This window comes from Ornithorhynchus anatinus, chromosome 7 (genome assembly GCF_004115215.2).
Source record: "Ornithorhynchus anatinus isolate Pmale09 chromosome 7, mOrnAna1.pri.v4, whole genome shotgun sequence".
NCBI lineage: Eukaryota > Metazoa > Chordata > Mammalia > Monotremata > Ornithorhynchidae > Ornithorhynchus > Ornithorhynchus anatinus.
This window is the reverse complement of record NC_041734.1, coordinates 27,372,850-27,396,939: the sequence shown is the minus strand read 5'-3', so window position 1 is coordinate 27,396,939 and position 24,090 is coordinate 27,372,850. Positions and strand designations below refer to the sequence as shown.

General features: G+C 41.7%; 1 protein-coding gene across 5 annotated transcripts in view; it reads left to right on the top strand.

Moving 5' to 3' along the window:
* ERBB4 (erb-b2 receptor tyrosine kinase 4) overlaps window positions 1-24,090 on the top strand; it is a 1,160,668-nt gene that overhangs the window by 790,386 nt on the left and 346,192 nt on the right. The window lies entirely within an intron of this gene.

Genomic DNA, 24,090 nt, shown 5'->3' with positions numbered 1-24,090 from the left:
CCTTCTGACTCCCATGCCTTTGCTCTATCCACTATGCCACGCTGCCTCTCACTATGCCATGCTGCTTCAATAGTAATAATATCAGTATTTATTGAGCATCCTCTTGGATCAATGCATTTGGATTTACACTTAGATTTGTACCTTCTATTCACCGCAACCTCAGTCCACAACACTTATGTATATATCTGTAATTTGTTTTAATGCCTATCCCACCACTAAACTGTGAACTCCTTGTGGACTGGGAACATGTCTGCTAGGTCTGTCAATTAGTGTTCTCCCACGTTCTTAGTACAGTGCTCTGCACACAATATATGCTCAATAAATACAATGGACTGATGGAATACACTGTGCTTGGGAAGTGAAAAACAGAGAGGTAATATCCCCTGCACATGAGGAGCTTAGAATATGGAGACAAACAGAAAATATTTACAAAATAGTCAAGATAAATAATTGAATATACAACTAAAAAGGAATCTAGACAAATAGTGTTGAAGATGAGCAAAAATATTATCATAGTTGTTAGAGGAATCGGGTAATAGGTATATATGTCCTAGAATGTTGCCATTCACTGTAGAAAACCTCTTTGAAGAGGTGAGAATTTTTTAAGAGGGCTTTCATGTGGCGAGAGTTGTGGACTGTCAGATTTGGGAAGAAACAGTATTCAAAGCCAAGGGAAGGGAGTTGAGGGAGTGGAGGTTGGAGAGACAAGAGAGAGGGCTTGAAGACTAAGAAGACTAAGTTGTAGGGGGCGATGAAGAGAGAGTTGGGGAATAGCAGGTAAAAAGAACATATAATTAACTTTGTGTGGGACAGGGATTGTATTCAATCTACATAAACTGTATCTACCCCCATGTTTAGAACTGTGTTTTGCACACAGCAGGTACCTAAATGGTATTATTATTATTGTGTGAGTTGGAGGAATGCTTTGAAAACAATTTTGAAGATTTTTTGTTTGATACCAATGAATGCATACAGGAAGTGAATGGAAGATTTTGAGGAATACAGAGATGTGGGCTGCACACATTTTAAAAAGATAATAATTGCAGCACTGTGTGGTAAAAATTGGAGTGGAATGAGTCTGTAGGCAGACTGACAAACCAGGAGGCCGATATGATTGTCTAGTTTTAATATGACCAGGGCTTGTTTCAGGTGTACCTGGCTGAGTGGAAAGGAAGGGGTTTTTTGGGGAAATGTTGTGTAAGAAAAAGCAGCAGAATTTAATACTAGATTGGATATGAGTTAAAAATGTGAGAGACCCCAAAGAATTGTTAAAATGTCCTTGGATCATTCTATTCAAATCAGCAAAACTTTTAAGGGTTTTAACTTTTAAGGGTTAAGGGGTATTCAAAAGGGAAGGGAACCAAGTTGCTGAGACAAGGTAAGGACCTGGGTTCTAATCCTGGCTCTGTCACTTGTTTGGTCTTTGACCTTGGGCAATTTGCTTAACTACACTGGACCTCACTTACCTCATTTATTAAATGGGGATTAAGACTGAATCCCATGTGGGACAGGGGATTAAGACTGAGTCCCATGGGACATAGGCCCTGTCCAACCTGATTGCCTGATGAATAGTAAGTGCTTAATAAACACAATTAAAGAAAAAAAGTAAACTTTGCAGCAAAGTTAGAGAGTTATCTCAAAATGAGAAAGCACTATTGGAATTACTTTTATTAACATGCTATTAGTTCCACCAAAATAAAATGCTAAAAGAAAAGTTTTGTAAAGGGAGAATCCCAGTACAATAAGTAAAATAAGAGTTATTGTCGAAAACAGCAATTCTGTGATGTTGGTCAACCTCTCTCCAGAAGTTCAATATTTATCTTTTAATTTTGCATTCTGTGGTGGAAAGAAAAAGGCAAGGTAAAAACATATCTCAAAGTCAAACCCAAGGATAAATAAAAGGATATTCCTTCTAAGCTATCTAGGTGCTAATGGGCTGGAGTTAATGATGCTTAGTACAGTGCTCTGCACACAGTAAGTGCTCAGTAAATATGACTGAATGAATGAATGAATCAGAGTTGAAGCTAAGATTTAGAGAAGTTTCCTTCCCTGAGATTGGGTCAATAGAATGCAAATTGGTAAATGGTCTCTGAGAGAGAACCTCATGATCCTCTCTTCCATGAGAAACAGTGTTGTCTAGTGGAAAGAGTATAGGCCTGGGAGTCAGAGGACTTGGGTTCTAATTCCAGCTCTACCACTTGTCTTCTGTGTGACCTTAGGGAAATCACTTGGTTCTCTGTGCCTCAGTTCCCTCAGCTTCACCATGGAGATTCAATACCTGTGCTCTTCCAATTTAGACTCTGAGCGCCATGTGGGACCTGATTATCTTGTATCTACCCCAGTGCTTAGTACAGAGCTTGACCCATAGTAAGTGCTTAACAAATACCACTTACTATTTCATACTTATCTAGGAAGAAAGAAACCAAGATCATTTCAAGATCTCTCCAGAGTTATCACCTTCTGATATTCTTAATCCAGCAGAAAGTTTCAGTTTTCTCACTAGTTCGTTAGGAGGGGTCTTGGAAAATTATTCTCTTGTCTTATGCTTTTGAGCCACCTTGACCCTTAGTGATACTAGTAATATATCTCTCCCAGAAAGCCCCACTCTCCATCTGCAGTCGTTCTGATAGTGTATTCATAGAGTTTTCTTGGTAAAAACACAGAAGTGTATTACCATTGCCTTCCACACAGTAAACTTGAGTCTCCATCCTCTACTCTCTCCTATGCCTCTGTTGCTCAGTGCAAGTGAGTTTTGACTTGTAACAGATTGCCTTCCACTGGTTAGCCACTGCCCAAACAAGGAATGGAATAGGCATGTCTCTGCTTGACTCTCCCTCCTATAGCCGAGACTGCGATCCTGAGAAGGGTGGAAAATTATTAGATGGCCCAAATTTGGAAGGCAAGTGGGCTTACTAATTAATGGCTGGTTGGGGAAAGTGAAGCAGAGAAGAAAGAACTGCAAGAAAATGTCTGTTTGAAAGAACTAAAGAACTAGGTGGGAAAGAAAATGCTAGCACCAGGATTGTGAACAAAGAGGTGTAATCTTTCACACTTTGAGATGAAGAGGATGGAGAAATGTGTGTTTTTTTAGGGGGGAGGCATTGGTAAAGTTCTGCATCTGGGAGTGAAGTGTGCCTGTGTAGTGGTCTGACCCTTTGCTAGGAAAGGTCACTATGAAAACTATTCATGAACAGAAAATACTGCATTTTAATGGCTTTGTTCTTGAGTGAAAAACCTACAGTATGTGAAAGGTCAGGTTAGCTTTGAGCTAATGTTTAATAATTTGTTTTGAGTGTCTTCCACAGTTTTAATCATTTTTAAATTGGAAACTCTCCAAACTAAATCCCCATCTTTTGTAAAATCCCTGTCTTTTGTTAAATTTGCAAAGGGCTTTGCTAATAATAAATGGCATGAAGGAATGCTACGTGATGCAGATGGGCCCCATGCTCACTGCTGGAGATGAGTCTGCTGCCAGAAAATCCTGGTTTTGTTCTTTTCCTTGCCCCTAAGATTCTGATTCTGTTCAGTGAGTGGATTAAAATGAATTGGGCTTTTTGGAATGCTGGAAGTACATTGAGTCTCAGACCTGGGGTCTTTTGAAGAAGGCTCTGTATCTTATTTTTTACAGCTTGCAGGCACTCCTCCAACTAAACAGTAGTTACGACCCTGCAAATCTGTGTTACCAAAAATTTATGATTGGTTTACCATTATTCCAATATGAAATCAATCAATGGTATTTATTGAATGCTTGCTGTGTGCAGAGCGCTGTACTAAGCAAGGGGAAAGTGAAATACAACAGAGTCGGTAGACATGTCCCCTCTCAACAAGAAGCTTTTAGCCTAAATGGGACACAGACATTAAAATAAATTACAGATGTGTTTTAGTGCTGTGAAGCTGAAGGTGTTTAAAAGGTACAGATAATTATAATTATATCAGTGATAATAATTGTGGTATTTGTTTGAGGGCCTGGTTTGCAAAGTCCTCTTGGAGGAGATGTAATTTGAAGCCTTTCAAGGTGGGTAGAGTGGTGGCCTGATATATGTGAGGGGGAAAGAAGTTGCGGCTGGAAGGAATGGGTCAACAAGGGGTTGGTTCTGAGATAGATGAGACAGAGGCATAGTGAGCACGTTGGTGTTAGAGGGTTAAGGGGAGAGTGGTTCGAAAGCAATTCAAATGATGCTCGACTCTTGCGGCCCCCCTTAAGGTTAAATATAAGAAGGTTGAGGAAAACAAAAAAAGCTACTTTCATGCATACTGTATCGCCCGATACTTCCTCTGATGCTGTAGCTCATTAGTCTGTCAACTGTAACGATTTAGCCACTTTGCAACCGCTTAAATTTCTCCCTTTCATTTTAACAATGGAGTGAATTTTCAACTTTTCCCAATTGTTCATCAGTGCAAGGCTAATGACCTACTGATACACTGCTGCAAATAATCCTGGGGACTGATAGAAGTGAGCTTTAAAAAGCATTTTTTGCAAAGACCTACAATCAATCGATCAAACATATTTACTGAGTCCTTACCATGTGCAGAACAGTGTGTCTGTTATATGGTTATATTGTACTCACCCAAGCTCTTAGTACAGTGTTTTCCACACAGTAAACTTAATCTCAATAAATGCCATTGATTGATTGAACAGTGCACTAATCACTAAGCTAAAACAGTAGCAATAAATAGAATCAAGGGGATGTACATCTCATTAACAAAATAAATAAGGTAATAAAAATATATACAAATGAGCGGGCGAGCACAGTGCTGAGGGGAGGGGAAGGGAGAGGGGGAGGAGCAGAGAGAAAGCAGGGGAAAAGAGGGCTTAGCTGAGGGGATGTGAAGTGTGGGGGCAGAGAGGCAGCAGAGGGAGCAGAGGGAAAAGGGGAAGCTCAGTCTGGGAAGGCCTCTTGGAGCAAAAAATTTACATATAAAAGGAACCAAAGGGAAAGCTGAGCTACAACTGGTAACAACAAAAGTAAGCAAAAAATAAATTAATATATCCATAAATAAGTGGAATAATAACTACTGAGAATGACTAATAGGCTGAAGTGTTCAGACAGGAGAAGACTAAGCAGGGAAGCCTTCCTGTAATCACAAGTCATCTTTTATAAACATTAAGGGCAAGTTCAGAGTTGCTGGAATCCTAATGTGCTGCCAGGGTGGAAACATCATTCCTGACTGGTGTGAATTTGGCCTCCAACTTCAGCTCTACCCTCCCCAAGTCCCTTGGTAAGTTTCAAGAATCAATCAGTCAGTGAAGCAGCATGGCCTAGTGGCTAGAGCACAGGCCTGAGAGTCAGAGGGACCTGGGTTCTAATCCTAGTTCTGCCACTTGTCTCCTGTAAGACCTTGGGCAAATCACTTAACTTCTCTGGCCCTCAGTTATCTCATCTGTAAAATGGGCGACCGTGTCCAACCTGATTACCTTATGACTACCCCAGTGCTTAGTACAATGCCCAGCATATAGTAAGTTCTTAACAAATACCACAATTATTCTTAATCAATCAATGATATTGATTGAGCACTTATTGTGTACAGAGCACAAATTGGTGGGAAGAGTTCAACATAACAGATGTGGTAGACATGATGCCTGCCCACAGCTAATTTACAGTTTATAGGAAGCGTCAGAGCCTGTGTCTAGAAGAAGCAGGGTGCAGTAGTAATAATAATAATAATAATAATAACAGCAACAATAATACTTGTAGCATTTGTTAAGCACATCTTATGTGCCCAGTCTTGGACAGAGAACCCTGGAATATCTACAAAATAATCAGGCTGGGCACAGTGCTATCTACCCTGGGGATCACAGACTAAGGGGAAGTGTGCAAACACTCTCTGGTCTAGATTTTACCCTATAACTGGTATCACCCTGTGCCAGGAAAGGCTACCCTAGATTGTAAGCTTCTTGTGGGCTGGGATCATGTCTACCAAGTCTATTATACTGTACTCTGATGGATTGATTGATGGCAGTCACGCTGTCCAGTAGGCTTGTATCCTCCTCCATTCCTGTCTTCCCAAACATGCCCCACTCTTAATAATAATAATAATAATAATTATGGTATTTGTTAAGTGCTTACTATGTACCAGGCACTGTACTAAGCGCTGGAGTGGATACAAGCAAATCAGGTTGGCCACACTCCCTGTCCCATGTGGGGCTCACAGTCTCAACCCCTCATTTTCCAGATGAGACAACTGAGGCACAGAGAAGTAAAGTATCTTGCCCAAGATCACATAGCAGACAAATGGTGGAGCCAGAATTAAAACCCATGACTCTCTGACTCCCAAGTCCATGCTCTATCCACTATAACATGCTGCTCCTCTAAATTCCATTAAGTTCCTCCACAATCCTGTGTGAAGCTAAAGATGTGGCTAGGTATTGCCAGATTTAGACTTGTCCCACCAAGGGGAGATTTTTCCAGCACCCCAGAGTCCTCTGCTGAGATGTCTTTAGTAGCAGGTGAACCAGTAGCAGATCTATTTCTGCTCACAGGAAATGAGCCCTATTGGGCTGGGCTATGGAAGAGATGTCTAAACCCAAAGATATAAATACTAAAGAATGATGACAGAAATGCTATCTCTTTCCCAGCAAGATAAATACAAAGTCCATTTATCTATTTGAAATAGTCCCTACAGGACTTTTGTCTTCAGTAAATTATCAACCTAGTTCTCCACAAACTCCTATTGCTAGAGGTTGTTGTTATTTCTTTCCCTCTCCCTGTTTGCTCCCCTTGGGATCTGGTGTCATTTTTATTCTTTTAATGCCAACTCACTGTACCTTGATCTCATCTAGCTCACTGCAGACTCCATGCCCACATCTTTCCTCTGGCCTTGAACTCTCTACTTCAAATGACAGACCCCCACTCTCACCACCTTCAAAGTCCTCCTAAAATCACATCTCCTCCAAAAGACCTTCACCACCTAATCCCTCATTTCCCTTACTCCCTCTTTCTTCTGTGTACCCCATGCACTGCATTGCTATTATTATGATATTTATTAAATGCTTAATATGTGTCAATCACTGTTCTAAGCTCTGGGTTGGATATAAGTTAATCAAGCAGACACAGTCTCTGTCACACATGGGCTTCACAGTATAAGTAGGAGGGAGAACAGGTATTGAATCCCCATTTTACAGTTGTAGAAAATGAGGCCCAGGGAAATTAGATGATTTTCCCTAAGTCAAAGAGCAAGCAATTGACAGAGCCAGATTAAAGCCCAGGACTTCTGACTCCCTACCTTTGCTCTTTCCCAAGGCCATTCTTGCTTCATACTCTGAATACAGTGAGTGCTCAATAATCAATCAGTCAGTCAATTGTGTTTATTAAGTGCTTACTGTGTGCAGAGCACTGTACTAAGAGTTTGGAAGAGTACAATAAAACAGAGTTGGTAGACATGTTCCCTGCCCACAAGGTGCTTAAAATCTAGAGGTGGAAAAAGACATTAAAATAAATTATGATTATGTAAATAAGCACTGTAGGGCTGAGAGTGGATTAAATATAGAATCCAAATCCAAATGGAGAAGCAGCATGGCTTAGTGGAAAGAGCACTGGCTTGGGAGTCAGAGGCTGTGGGTTCTAATCCTGGCTCCGCCACTCATCTGCAGTGTGACCTTGGACAAGCCACTTAACTTCTCTGTGCCTCAGTCACCTCATCTGTAAAATAAGGGAAAAAGCCTGTGAGCCCCTCGTGGGACAACCCGATTACCTTGCATCTACCCCAGCTCTTAGAACAGTGCTTGACTTATAGTAAGTGCTTAACAAGTACCATAAAAAAAAAGAGTGACACAGAAGGGAGAAGGAGCAGATGAGATGAGGAAGGCCTGTTGGAGGAGATGAGATTTCAATATGGCTTTGAAGGTGGGAAGAGTGGTAGTCTGTTGGACGTGAAGGGAGATAGAGTTCCGGGCCAGAGTCAGGATGTGGGCTTAGGTTTGGTGGTGAGATAGCTTGCTTGATTGATTCATGGAATTTTAAGGGGGGGATTAAGAGGACTGTGTCATCTCCAAATATTAGTGCTTTTCATACCAAATTATCCAATTTGTGTGAATCCAGCAGGTGTTATTTTCATTTGAGAAGTACATGCTCCTCTCTGTCCACATTACCATCCGGAGAGTTGCCTTGAAAAAGCCCATTCAGCCATGCCACTTTGCTGAGTTCTTTCTAGAGCGAGTTAAAGTTAACAGTCGCTTTTGGTTGGTCTTCCTGCAGATTGTCCTTTGGTAATGGAGTATCCCAGGTGGCTCAAACAGGCTTTCCCAAACAGGAACTCAGGGCCCAATCTGCATTTGAAATGACTTTATTAGGAATTTACCCACTGAAGCAAAGAAACCGAATGAGCATTTCTCTCTTTCTTCCCTTCTAAAGTTAATGACCATGTCATTTTCCACAGAAAGGCAGGAGGTTAAACCACTTGAATCCTTCTTTTCCATTCTTTTTGTTATGCCACTCCTAACCAGAAAAGCAAGGAGGATAATGAGGGAATTATCCCTATAATTTTGTCCCATATGAGACATTTCCCCACTAACAAGTGAGGTCTAATCTCTGTAAAACATGTGAAAACTGAGTTGAAATCTATGATGCAATTGCCTGGCGCGTAGGAAACCCAGTATAGAGCTTGTCACCCCATTCCCAATTCATTAATGCCTTCCAGAAATGTGGACGATAAGGTTAATAGACTTTAAACTTGGGGAGAGTCTTAGGGCATGCCTATTAACAGTCCCCTCACTCCCAACCGGAAAATCCTGCCAAGGTTACACCAGCGGCTCTGCTCCATTTCAATGGTTCCCACATGCAGCTTTTTAAAAATGGCATTTATTAAGCACTTACTGTGTTCCAGACACTGTACTAAGTGCTGGAATAAAATCACGACCCAGGTTGGACACACTACATGTTCCTCATGGTGCTCACAGCTTTAATCCCCTTTTTTATAGATGAGGTAACTGAGGGCAGAGACATTAAATGAGTTTTCCAAGGTCACACAGCAAAGTGGCAGAGATGAGATTGGAACTCAGTTCCTCTGACTCCCTGGCCTGTGTTTTTTCCACTAGGCCATGCTTCTTCTCATTGACATAAAATAATATTGATGTAGTTATTGACAAAATAATAATATTTATTAAGTGCTTATTATGTGCCAAGCACTGTACTAAGTGCTGGGATAGATACAAGATAAACAGGACAGACATAGTCTCCATCCCCCATGGAAGCTCCATTCTAAAAAGGAGGAAGAAAATAGGTACTTAATCCACAGATGAGGAAACTAAGGCACAAGTAAATTAAATGACTTGCCCAAGTTCATGCAGCAGGCAGAGCTGGGATTAGAACCCAGGTCCATCCACCCAGGCCCTTGCTCTCTTCATTACATCATGTGAGAACGTCAGATGGAAACTGGTTGTTTTCAGTCTCAGTTTCTGCCACAGTTTCTCCTTCTTAACCAAATGAGAGTATATAAAAACCAGAAGAGAGAATTCTCCCTTCTGCACATTAAGGCATATATTGGGCAAGGCAGGGAGAAAGAGGATTAGGGCTGCATGTGCACATCATAGATGCAGGCCCCTGGTCTTTCTTATTATGGGCAGGGAACACGTCTTTTAGTTCTGTTGTAGTCTCCCCAGTGCTTAGTACAGTGCTCTGCACACAATAGGTGCTCAATAAATACCATTGTTTGGTTGGTTTCCCCAGTGAAGAAAGTGCAGGTATTCACTAGCTGTTTTCTCAAGTCAAATGCTTCAGTTTTAATATATTGACAAAATTAGGTTGAGTTTTAACAGCTACCCTCTTTATAATTCTTAACTACTCTAATTTTTGCTGCACTATTTCCGTTAATGACTATTTTCCACTGAGTGTGTCCTAATGTTTTACTTGAAGGACAGGGCTGCTGTGTGAGGAAAGCCCTGATTTAGAATGAAAGCTTACATGCTTTGCCACTTAGCTCTATCACAACCAAAACGCAAACAAAAAACAATATATACAAACACACAAAAAAAGAAGTTATGAGGCCAAAATTAAATGGAATGCAAATTTTGAAAGGTAGAACAGCAAACACAGAGAAGAATTCAGCTCTCAATAACACATATCTACATCCTTGCAAATATAATTTGTCTCAAATCTTTTTTCCAGTTTTATGCCACATGTGTTGTTTAGCAGGAGGTACAGATGCAATAAATAACTAATTAAAGTAGAGAAAAGAAGGCAGGAGCTGATGGAAGACAGAGAAAGAGCTGAAACAGCAGCCTAGATAAATCAGTGGGACATGGAGTTTTTGCTAGAAGCCAACGTATTTAATTAAAATCCCTGTATTCCACTAATAACTTTGCATGTACATAAGCTTTCCTTATTGATTTCAATTATTTCCTATTTTTCTCTTTGGGGTTTTCTGTTTCTTGACATAATGTAGAATTAAGGGAAAAATACAATAGACCGATTAATTGTACATTATTCCTGAAACATTACATGATATTTTAAAAAAAACACACCACAAAACTGGTTCTCTATTTACTGTGGGTAGGTAACCTGATCAAAGGAAACTCAGATGACCTTGCTAGATTTCACTCAAACTAATTCTGGGTCTCAGGGGAGGAAATTTGGTAATCAGACCTAATAACAAAGGATGTTCACAAGTTTATTTTATTTTGAAGGCTAAACTGTTTTAATTCCCAATTGTTTTCTTTTACAGAGTTACAGGGATCAAACAATCTAAAGTAAATGTTTACCTCTCACAGCCATGTGAGTGTGAAAGAGAATGTGTGTACATGTATGTGTGTAACACAGGGAAATATTTCTCTACAAATTTCCTTGATGAGCCATCATAAGAAAACCACTATCTTTCCTGACTTTTGATTTTGCATCTATCAGATTCTCTATAGAGCTCTGGAGGGCCCCTTTTCCTCTGAGAAAGGCCCAGCGCAAGGGCATTAAAATACTAAAATATCTTGTAACTCATCATTATTTCTTCCTGGCAAAACAATTAAAATAGACCCCACTTTTCAAACCTTTAGTGATCCCTTTTTAGAAATGAAGGTGGATTGTCAGCCTTCAGGCAGAGTTGTCATTTCTCCCGCTAAAGCGACCTTGAAACCTCAAGACCTTTGTAATAGTAGGTCTCTGTGTTTCTACATCTACATAGATACTCATGGAGACCTCCAAAGATAATTGTGCCAACTTGTACACTCCTCCACTAGATTGTAAACTCCTTGAAGGCAGGGATAACAACTACCAACTCTATTATATTGTACTCTCTCAGTACAGTGTTTTGCAAACAGTAGACGTTGTAAAGCCACTGATTGATTCACTGCATGATTGAGGAGACGCATGGCCCAGTGGAAAGAGCATGGGACAGAGTCAGGAGAGGAAGGCTCTAGTCAAGTTGTGCCACCGGCCTGCTGAATGACCTTAGGCAAGTCATTCAGTTAGTCAATCTATCAATTGTATTTATTGAATGCTTACTGTGTGCAGAGCACTGTACTAAGCACTTAGGAGAGTCAGTATAACAATATAACAGACATATTCCCTGCCCGCAATGACCTTACAGTCTAGAGGGGAAGAGAGACATTAATTACAAATAAGTAAATTACAGAGATGTATGTAATTCATTCATTAATTCATTCATTCAGTAGTATTTATTGAATACTTACTATGTGCAGAGTACTGTATTAAGCGCTTGGAATGTACAATTCCGCAACAGATAGAGACAATCCCTGCCCATTGACGGACTTACAGTCTAATCAGGGGAGACAGACAGACAAAAACAATAGCAATAAATAGAATCAAGGGAATGTACATCTCATTAACAAAATAAATAGGGTAATAAAAATATATACAAATGAGCAGAAGAGCCCAATGCTGAGGGAAGGGGAAGGGAGAGGGGGAGGAGCAGAGGGAAAGTGGGGGAAAAGGGGGCTTAGCTGAGGGGAGGTGAAACGGGGGCAGAGAGGGAGCAGAGGGAGCAGAGAGAAAAGGGGAAGTTCAGTCTGGGAAGGCCTCTTGGAGGAGTGAGCTCTCAGTAGGGTTTTGAAGAGGGGAAGAGAGTTAGTTTGGCGGAGGTGAGGAGGGAGGGCATTCCAAGACAGCGGGAGGACGTGGGCCAGGGGTCGACGGCAGGATAGGCGAGAACGGGGGACGGTAAGGAGGTGAGCGGCAGAGGAGCGGAGCGTGCGGGGTGGGCAATAGAAAGAGAAAGGAGGAGAGGTAGGAGGGCGCAAGGAGATGAAGAGCTTTGAAGCCCAGAGTGAGAAGTTTTTGTTTCATGCGGAGGTTGATAGGCAACCACTGGAGGTTTTTAAGAAGAGGAGTGACAGACCCAGAGCGTTTCTGAAGGAAGATGAGCCAGGCAGCAGAATGAAGAATAGACTGGAGAGGGGAGAGACAGGAGGGAGATCAGAGAGGAGGCTGACACAATAATCCAGCCGGGATATTATGAGAGCCTACCCGTAAGATAGCCATTTGAGTGGAGAGGAAAGGGTGAATCTTGGCGATATTAAAATAAAGGTGAGACCGGCAGGCCTTGGTGACGGATTGGATGTGTGGGGTGAATGAGAGAGCTAATCTCAAGCAGGTTGTGGACAGGGAGTGTGTCTACCAACTCTTTAGTACTTTACTTTCCCAAGCACTTAGTACAATGTTCTGCACACAGTAAATGCTCAAAAAATATGATTGATCTCATTACATTGTCAGTGCTTAGAACATAAGTGCTTAGTAAATGTCATCATTGTTATTATCCACATAAGTGCTGTGGGGCTGGGTGAGAAGATGAGTAAAGAGAGCAAGTCAGGGAGACACAGAAGACCAATGCAATATTTTTTCTTAGAGAAGCAGCGTGGCTCAGTGGAAAGAGCATGGGCTTTGGAGTCAGAGGTCGTGAGTTCGAATCCCAGCTCTGCCACTTAGCTGTGTGACTGTGGGCAAGTCACTTAACCTCTCTGGGCCTCAGTTACCCCATCTGTAAAATGGGGATTAAGACTGTGAGCCCCATGTGGGACAACCTGATTCCCCCGTGTCTCCCCCAGCGCTTAGAACAGTGCTCTGCACATAGTAAGTGCTTAACAAATACCAACATTATTATTATTATTAAGGGAGTTGAAGAAAAGGAATAGAGTACTTAGGGAAGGCCTCTTGGAGGAGATGTGCCTTCAATAAGGCTTTGAAGCAGGGGAAAGTAACTGTCATTCATTCATTCAGTCATATTTATTGGCACTTACTGTGTGCAGAGCACTGTACTAAGTGCTTAGCACTGTACTAAGCACTTATGAGGAGGGTGGGCATTTCAGGGGAGAGGCAGGGTGTGGGTGAGAGGTTGGCAGACAGATAGATGAGATCAAGGTTCAGTGAGAAGATTAGCACTAGACGAGCAAAGTGTGTGGCCTGGGTTATAGTAGGAGTGTAGCAAGGTGATGGAGTTCTTTAAAGCCAGTGATGAAGAGTTTCTTCTCTTGACTTGCTTTCTCATTTGGAAAATGGGAGATAAGACATATCGTGATCTCCATGTGGGAAAGGGACTATGTCTGACCTCTAGACCGCAAGCAGGTTGTGGACAGGGAGTGTGTCTACCAATTCTTTAGTACTATACTTTCCCAAGCACTTAGTAAAATGTTCTGCACACAGTAAATGCTCAAAAAATATGATTGATCTCATTACACTGTCAGTGCTTAGAACATAAGTGCTTAGTAAATGTCATCATTATTATTATCCACACCTTATACACACATACACATACACAAACACACACACACATACATGCACACATACACACAAACGTGGTCTTAGGCACACAGGGCCAGCTGGGCCAAATCCTTTTCAAAGTAAGAAGCACAAGGAAACTTTATTTCTAGTGGAAGTAGCACAGACCTGAGAATCACAGGGTCTGGGTTCTAATCCCTGCTCCATATGTGTGACCTTGCTCAGTTCACTTACCTTCTCTGTCTCTACATTTCTTCATTGGCAAAATGGGATCACATTCCTTGATTCTATTTATCGTGATTAATTTGTCTTGTTTTTGTCCGTCTGTCTCCCCCGATTAGACTGAAAGCCCATCAATAGGGAGGGATTGTCTCTGTTGCCCAACTGTACATTCCAAACGCTTAGTAAAGTGCTCTGCACATAGTAAGTGCTCAATAAATACTATTGAATGAATGAATGAATGAATGAATGAATGAATGAATGCCTGTTTTCTCTCCCTTTAAGAATATGAGCTCTATGTGGAACAGGGATTGTGTATGACTTGGTTATCTTGTATCTCCCCCAGGGCTTAACACATTGCCTAGCCCACAGTAAGCCTTTAATCAATCAGTCAATGATACTTCTGTAGCACTTAGTGTGAAGAGCACTGTCCTAAGTGCTGGGGGGAATACAATATAACGGAGTTAGTAGATTCATTCCTTGCCCACAGGGAGCTTAACAAATATTATTGTTATTTCAATTATCATTGACTTTAATGACATGAGACCAGGCATCTGTATGAAATGGGTTGGGCAGGTTCCATTCTAGTGGTAATAATAATAATTATAAAAATAAAATTGTGATTATGGTATTTATTAAATGCTTACTATGTGCCGGGCACTGTACTAAGCTCTGGGTTACTGTTCTTGTCCTACTATTCTGGTGGGACCCCTTTGGACTACCAAGATATTGTTGGGCAAGACTGGGCAGGGAAAGTCATATGTATCTCAGAAATAGGGCTCTGGGGACCTCCAAGCCTGGACCAGCCTTCCCTAGTGCTAAGGATATGCCAGAAGACTGTCACTATAGCCTTGGGACTCTAGGGAGATTAAGATGACCCATCACTAAGGACTGCTTATCTGGAGCATGGTAAGGAGTGAGGACTCCCATCTCCAAGCCTGAGTCATTTGCTTGTGTTAATTTTGCCATCTTGGTTGGGTGATTCTGTTAATTATCATTTTCTATCCATCAATACCATTGTCTTTGTCTTCCCCATCTGGAATGTGGATCTCATTTGAGACAGGAATGGTGTCTGATCTGCTACACTGGACCTACCCCAAGGCTTAACCCCATGTTTGACAAGTAGTGAAGATTAAATTTGATGACTTATTAACTAATACCACCTCCAATTTCAGTGTTCTGACAGCCAAGAGTCATCCACTCACTTTATACTTGGCCCTTGATCTAAAGACTCTCAGTTCTGCTTTCGTAAATATACCACAGGAAAGTTCAGTTTTGGGGTCTACGGTGAACACTACACTCCCCCTGACCCAACATAAAAATCAGAGAATTTGGAAATGGTAGGCCTAAGGCTAATTCAGGATGAAATACAGTTTGATGTTATAGTAAATAAGAGACAAGGAGGCAGGAGTTAGAGCAGGCCGGAGAGAATAGGAGAGCTTAGTTGAGGTCATGGCAAAGTGGAGTGAGAAGGGAAGGAGATGGAGGAACTGATGGGGATAGAGCCTGAGATATAGAGAAGAGAGTGACTGATCAATTAATCAATCAATCAGTGGAATTTATTGAGTGCTTACAGTGCACAGAACACCGTATTAGACTGTGAGCCCCGTGTGGGACAGGGACTGTGTCCAACCTGATTACCTTGTATCTACCAAAGTTTCTGGCACATAGTAAGTGTTTAACAAATACCACAAGTATTATTATTATTAATAATAATAATTTCTTGGGTGAGTACAATACAATTGAGTTGGAGACATGATCTCTGGCCTCAGCAGTTTACAGTCTGAAGAAACAGCCTTTGGATGTCATAGCCACCAGGGCCAGAGAAAGAGAAACACTCTCCTTGTGCTACTCAATCCTGTTCTTACCACTCTGTTCTTACCACTCTGTAATTCAGCTAGAATCTGAGAGGAGAAGACCACCTTTGCAGATTTAAGCAGGGAGAGAGGGGGAGGATGATTAAGGAAAACCACAGGGCTGGAATAGAGACTGATTTGGGGAAGCTCCAGGTCCTTCAGAACCAGTAGGTAGGGTTATCAATCAATCGATCATTTGCATTTATTCAATCAGACATTCAGTGGTACTTATTGAGCATTACCATATGCAAAGCAATATACTACGCATTTGGAAGAGTTCAATGCTACAAAGTTGGTAGACACCTTCTCTGCCCACAAAGAGCTTACAGTCTAGCTTATAGTCTAGAGGAAGCCTACAGTATAGAGGGAGCTTCCATAAAGAAAGAGCACAGTCATGGGAGCCAGAGAACATGGGTCCTAATCTTGGTTCTGCCACCTGCCTTCTGTGTGACTGTAGGCAAGTTACTTAACTTCTCTGGGCTTCACTTTCTAGATCTGCAAAATGGGGACTAAAACTGCCTATGTGGGACAAGCACTGTATCCAACCCATTTTATGATGTATCTACCTCAGAACTTAGTACAGTGTCTGGCACATAGTAATCGCTTAATAAATACCCTTAATTACTACTTTTATTACATTCTAAAGAAGGTTATCTTTGAGGAGTTTTTTGAGAAGGCCTGCAAGGCCTGGTCCTTTCCTGGGTCTGAAATAGTAATGATAATAATTACGATATTTTTTAAGCACTTACACTGCATCGAGCACTGTCCTAATATTTGGGGAAGTTACAAGTTAATCAGGTTGGACTCAGTACTTGTTCCTATCAATCAGTGGTATTTATTGAGCACTTATTATGTACAGGGCACTGTTTTAAGCACTTGGGAGAGTACAATGCAACTGAATTGGCAGACACATTTTCTGTCCATAATGAGCTCACATGCAGGTGTTTTATAGGTAAGGAAACTGAGGCCCAAACAAGTGAAGTAACTTGCCCAAGGAAATTCAGCAGGCAAGTGGTGGAGCCAGGATTAGAACCCAGGTCCTCTGATTCCCAAGTCTGGGCTCTTTCAGACTGCTACTCAGTATTCATTAAGTTTTATTAAGATGGGGTTTTTTGGTATTTATTAAGTACTAGTTGTTTGCCAAAGACTGCACTACGTCCCAGGAAAAATAATACACAGTGATAAGTTAGGCACTAGTCCTGGTCATTCAAAAACGCAGAACATAGTATCAGTCCAATGTTGAAAGATGCTTGCCTCCTCCCAAACTCAGAGTCATTGCTAGAATTTGGAGAGTAGATATAAATGTACCCAGAATTCTCACTGAGATGGTCTCTACATGTGCAGAATATTGTACTAAGGGCTTATGAGAGTTTAATAAAACAGTAAACAAACACATTCCCTTCCCACAATGAGCTTACCATTTAGAAGAAGGGAGCTAACTAGCTGAAGATCATCTTAATGGGCCTCAAGGACCTGGCCATCAGTATAACCCAGTTCCTGGCTAGTTCCTTAACAGGTGGAGAACATTACCCAATTCCTTTGACCATCTCAAAGGCTTTGGTTGATGTTTTTCATCTGTTGAGTTGGACTATTTCCCCCAGGGATCAGAAGCATGACCTAGTGGATTGAACACGGGCTGTGGAGACAGAGGACCTAGGTCCTATTCCCAGCTCTGCCACACACCTGCTCTATGACCTTGGGCAAGTCATATAACATCTTTATACCTTAGTTCCCTGATCTATAAAATGGAGATTCAATACCTGTTTTCCTGCCTATTTAGGCGGTGGGACCTGATTATCTTGTATCTATGCCAGTGCTTACTACAGTGCTTAGTAATACTTAACAAATACCACAATTATTATAATATTACAGCACCCTTGTTTTCTCCATTGGTGATGGGGATAGCTAGGGAGCCATCAACAAACACTTGGCCAACTATAAAACTGTGAAAATGATAATAATAATTTAATACTTGTTAAGAACTTAATATGTGCCAAACACAGTTCTAAGCACTGGGGTAGAACCAAGTTAATCAAGTTGGACACAGTCCCTGTCCCACATGGGGCTCCTAGTCTCAATCACCATTTTCCAGATGAGGTAACTGAAGCCCAGAGAAGTGAAGTGACTTGGCCGAGGTCACACAGAAGACAAGTAGCAGAGCTGGGATTAGAATCCATGACCTTCTTACTCCAAGGCCTATGGTTTATCCAGTATGCCACGCTGCAACTCGGTCAACTCAGTAAGAGAAGGACTCATTGTCTGTGGCTGCTGCCTAAAGCTTAGAGTAATAATAAGTTCGTTCATTCAATTGTTAACTTTTACTATGTGCCAGGCACTGTAGTAAGCACTGGGATGGATACAAGCAAATCTGGTTGAACACAGTCCCTGTCCCATGTAGGGCTCATAGTCTCAATCCCCTTTTAAAGATGAAATGACTTAGGCACAGAGAAGTGAAGTGACTTGCCCAAGGCCACACTGCAGACAAGTGATGGAGTGAGGATTAAAACCCTCTGATCTTCTAACTTCCAGTCCCTTGCTCTATCCACTACACCATGCTGCTTCCATCTCTGAAAAGCGCTATAAATTTCTTGGTTTGCCTCCTATGCTTGTCTTGAATCAGGATTGCAGTGTTTCTTCTCCCATTTAGCAGCAATCCACTAATGGGCCCAGAAAGTAAAGCTTAAGCTTGAATTGTGGATCCTGGGGCAAAATGAATAACAATTGATTCACTTGTCTTGCTACCCTTACAGTCTGACCTGCCCTCAAGAGCCAACAATTGCTGGCCATTCTTATGTGTATCAAGCAGTATCTTCAGATCATTTCCCACCTTTCCCAGTTGACTCCCAGGCCTGTGCCCCAACAGCCTATCACTCTCCACATCATCAGAGCCCTTCTGAGATCACATCTCCTACTTCAGCCCAGTCCTCACGCTTCACTCCTCTAATGTCAACTGGCTTACTGGGCCCTGATCTTGTCTATCCCGCTGTCGACCTCTGTCCCACATCCTCCCTCTGGCCTGGACCTCCCTCTGCCTCCTTATATGCCAGGCCACCACTCTCCCCACCTTCAAAACCTTATTAAGGTCACATCTTCTCCAAGATACCTTTCCCAATTAAGACCTCTTTCCCCAACTCCCTTGGATCTGTACTCTTTGATCATTTGGTATTCACCCCATTCTCAGACCTGCAGCACTTAGGTATATATCTAAAAAATTTTTATTTATGTGAATGCCTGTCTCCCCCCCAGGCTGTAAGTTTGTTATGGGCAGGGAACATGTCTACCAGCTCTCTTATACTCTCCTGAGTGCTTAGATAGTGCCCTGTACACAGTAGTGGAGAAGCAGCGTGGCTCAGTGGAAAGAGCCTGGGCTTCGGAGTCAGAGGTCATAATAATGTTGGTATTTGTTAAGCACTTACTATGTGCCGTGCACTGTTCTAAGCGCTGGGGTAGACACAGGGGAATCAGGTTGTCCCACGTGGGGCTCACAGTCTTCATCCCCATTTTACAGATGAGGGAACTGAGGCCCAGAGAAGCTCATGACCTCTGACTCCAAAGACTCCAAAGGTCATGAGTGCGACTCCCGGCTCTGCCATTTGTCAGCTGTGTGACTGTGGGCAAGTCACTTCACTTCTCTGGGCCTCAGTTCCCTCATCTGTAAAATGGGGATTAAAAGTGTGTGAGCCCCACGTGGGACAACATGATTACCCTGTATCTCCCCCAGCGCTTAGAACAGTGCTCAGCACCTAGTAAGCACTTAACAAATACAAATACCAACATTCTTATTATTATTAAATGCTCAATAAATATGATTGATATCTTCTAGGATTCCTTCTCTGATTAATCTTTCACCCCCCAACACTATTTTTCCCCCTGTAGACTATGTATGTATGTTATGTATGTATGTATATTAATGTCTAGCTCCCCCTCTAGACTATGAGCTTGTTGTGGGCAGGGAATACGTGGGTTATTATATTATACTCTCCCAAGCGCTTAGTACAGTGCCTTGCACTCAATAAATATGCCTGAAGGGACTTTGAACTGATTATCTTGTATCTACTCCAGCACTTAGTACTCTGCTTGTCACAGTTATTAATATCAGTCATCATTCTTGCTCATCAACATGACCTCTTTTACAAGCTGGTTGCCCAAACCTGTTGCCCTCTGTGGCCCTCTCCCTTTCTCTTTTCCTCTCTATACTAAAGGGTATGGTGTGGCCACTCTATTACAGTGTTCTTCTTAGCAGCAGCCTTCTAGTAATCCCTACGTTAATCATTAGCACCCTGAGCTTTTCCAGACCCCTGATCCCAGCCCAGTAAACATTAAACTTCTGAATGTTTAAACATTCACCGTTACCCGTGACCTGCAAAACAAATGGGCCAGTTTAATTTTACCAAGATGTTTTGATGCATCCCTATGCAACAATTTGAAAAGGATACTGAATGCCGGAAAAATGCTAATGAAGTATTAGTCAGGTATAGATGGAAGCTAATAAAATCAAGGCAATTATGAGTTAATGTTGCCATGGTGGCCCCCAAAGTCATCTCATTGTGCTAAGTTTGTTTCTTGCTTTGGGTTTCCCGACATAATGATGAACAGATAGAGTTTGGGGTGCTTAATGTATATAAACTCCATCTGCTCATCAATCTAGCAAGTGCCATTAACTCTGTTTACTTTTCTATTATAGAAATCTTCCCCTTGTCCCTCACTTCAGTCTGCAGGGTTACAGAGAAAATCTTTCATTTCCATAAACCTGCCTTCATTATCCGAATCCAGGAACTGGGAAGTGCATTCCCTTGGTGGTTTTTAAAGCTTAGTTTTTGGGTTTTTTCCCTTCTTGTTCCCTTTACTTACATCACTATCCTGAAATAAACACATTTAAATAAACTTCTAAATTACGGAGGCTTCAAAAGGGCTGTTTTAAAGAACCTGATGATCCTGAAAAGAAATGCCTAAAATAGAATATCACAAATGGCTCCCTACTCAAGTTTGAATAATCACTCAATCACTGGAGTACACTGTTTGTAGATTACTGTACTAAGTTCTTGGGAGAGTACAAAGTGGCTAGACATGTTTCCTGCCCACAACAAGCTAGCAGTCTAGAGATGCCAAGGTAACCCAACTTATTCAATAGTATTTCAGTAGTATTTATTGAGTGCTTACTATATGCAGAGCACTGTACTAATCACTTGGAATGTACAATTTGGCAACAGATAGAGACAATCCCTGCCCATTGACGGGCTTATCTTCTAATCGGAGGAAATCTATTCTGCCTCCTCCTTGTAAAAAATTATCAATCAACGAGTCATTCATATTCCTTGAGTGCTTATGGTATGCAGGGTGCTGAATTGGGAGAATTCAGTAATAGTTGTCATATATGTTAAGCATTTACTCTGTGCCAGGCACTGTACTAAGCACTGGGTTGGGCACAAGCAAATCAGGTTGGATATAGTCCCTGTCCCACATGGGGCTCACAGTCTCAATCCCCATTTTACATACGAGATAACTGAGGCCTAGAGAAGTGAAGTTCATTCAATAATATTTCAATAGTATTTATTGAGCGCTTACTATGTGCAGAGCACTGTACTAAGTGCTTGGAATGAACAAGTCGGCAACAGATAGAGACAGTCCCTGCCATTTGACGGGCTTACAGTCTAATCGAAGTGACTTGCTCAAGGTCCCACAGCAGACAAATGGCAGAGCAAGGATTAGAACCCATAACCTTCTGACTCCCAGGCCCGTGCTCTATTCACTGTGTCATGCTGCTCAGAGTTGGTAGATAAATGCTTCCTGCCCACAGTGAGCTTACAGTCTAGAGGGGGAGATGGACATTAATATAAATAAATATAAATATTAATATAAATAAATACATCCTGGATCTATACAGTGCTCTGCACACAGTAAGAGCTCCAAAAATTTGATTAAATACAAGTGAATGTACATAAGTGTTGTGGGGTTGAGGGAGGAGTGAATAAAGGGTTCAAATCCAAAGCCAGGGAGAAATTATTGCAGAATATATTTTGAAAGTAGCCTGGAAGTGCTTCTCAGGGGTGACCGTGCTTTTTTCTAAATGGTTATCAATGGTACTGTGAATTATCAAAAAGTTACAGGAGAATGTCCATCCTTAAAACTGGGTTGAAACTGAACTACAGTATTATTATTATGATAATATTTGTTAAGCATTCATTCACTCATTCACTCAATCATATTTATTGAGCACTTACTGTGTGCAGAACACTGTACTAAGTGCTTGGGAGAGTACAATATAGCAACAAAGAGACACATTCCTGCCCACAACAAGCTCACAGTCAGTTACCATACATTCTTCAAAGTTCTAAGCACTGGGGTAGGTACAAGTTGATCTGATCAGGTCAGACAGTCCCTTTTGCACAAGGGCTCACACAGTCTCTCTTTAAAAGGAGAAAAAGCAAAGCAAATTGGTAATAACAAATTCATAAACAATACGAGCTCTTTTCAATGTTATTTTCAGTTCCTTATGAAGCCATTGGAAATTAAGCTTTTACAACTTCCTCATAATACCGGGTTTGGTATTAAAGAAAATTGGCTTTGCATATGGAAAAATATTGGTTGCACATTTTAATTCATCAAACCTTGAGGCTAGAGGTATAGCCACGTGGCCCATCACATGGAGTTAGAGAGATAACTAGCCCCAGGATCAGAAGGGACAGTCACTCTACACTAGTACTGCCCTTTTTTAGAAGCATGACCTCATTCCTTCATTGCAAAACATTATTAAAAACCTCAGGATCACTTTTCTTCTGCTGTAGAAAAATTTGTTAATTTCTTTAGTGTGTTCCTTTCATTTATATGACAGAGGGTTATTTAAATACTGTATAGTAGAACCTGATTCTAATGACCATTCAGGAGACAAAGAAGCTGATAGGGCTTGGGAGTCAGAGGTCATGGGTTCTCTCCCCCCCCCCCCCCCCCCCCCCCCCCCCCCCCCCGATTACACTGTAAGCCCATCAATGGGCAGGGATCGTCTCTATCTGTTGCCAGATTGTACATTCCAAGTGCTTAGTATAGTGCTCTGCACATAGTAAGCGCTCAATAAATATTATTGAATGAATGAATGAATGAATGAATGAATAATATCAACCTTGCCACTTGTCAACTATGTGACTTTGGGCAAGTCACTTAAATTATCTGTGCCTCAGTTACCTCATCTGTAAAATGGTGATTAAATCTGTGAGCCCTACGTGGGACAACCTGATTAGCTTGTATCCCCTTACCCGCCCCCCAGTGCTTAGAACAGTGCCTGGCACATAGTAAATGCTTAACAAATACCATTATTATTATTATTATTGTTACTGTACTAAGTGCTGAGGTAGAAACAACATAAGCAGATCAGAAACAGTCCCCGTTCTACATGGGCCTCAAAGTCTACGGGAGGAAGGAAAACAGTTATCACAATCCCATTTTTACTGATGAGGAAACTGAGACACAGAGGAAGGTCATATATTAGGCAAGTCTCAGAGCTGGGATTAAAACACAGCCTTCCTGACTCCCAGGCTCTTTCCACACAGTTTCTGCCAAGCGAGATGAAAAGCAGCATGGCTCAGTGGAAAGAGCCCGGGCTTGGGAGTCAGAGGTCATGAATTCAAATCCCACCTCTGCCACTTGTCAGCTGTGTGACTGTGGGCAAGTCACTTAACTTCTCTGTGCCTCAGTTCCCTCATCTGTAAAATGGGGATTAACTGTGAGCCTCACATGGGACAACCTGATTACCCATCTACCCCAGCGCTTAGAACAGTGCTCTGCACATAGTAAGCACTTAACAAATACCAACATTATTATCATTATTATTATTATGATGATGCTAGAGTGAGGTTTGCCAGTCACATGGAACATAGATCCACTAAGCCACATAGATAGTCACGTTGGAATGGAAAGAAATGAAACCTTGAGGTTGATTACAGAGTATAAAACAGAATTATTCAGGAAACAGGAGGAAGAAGTGAGGTGCAACGTGACCTAGAAGAAGAAGCCCAGGCCTGGGAATCACAGGACCTGGGTTCTAATTCCAACTCTGCCAGTTGCCTGCTATGTGACCTTGGGCATGTCACTTTACATCTCATTGCTTCAGTTTCCTTATGTGTAAAATAGGGATTAAATCTTTCTCCCTCCTACTTAGACTGAAAGCTCCACATGGGACAGATACTATGTCCAACCTTCTTAACTTGTATCTACCCCAGCACTCAGAACAGTGTTTGACACATGGTAAATGCTTAACAAATACCAGTCAAAAAAAGAAAGTGCCAGTGATAGATTTGGATCCCTACCATTGACAGGCAGTCTCACATCCTTTCCAGGTAGTGGAGCTAATCCATCCAGTTGTT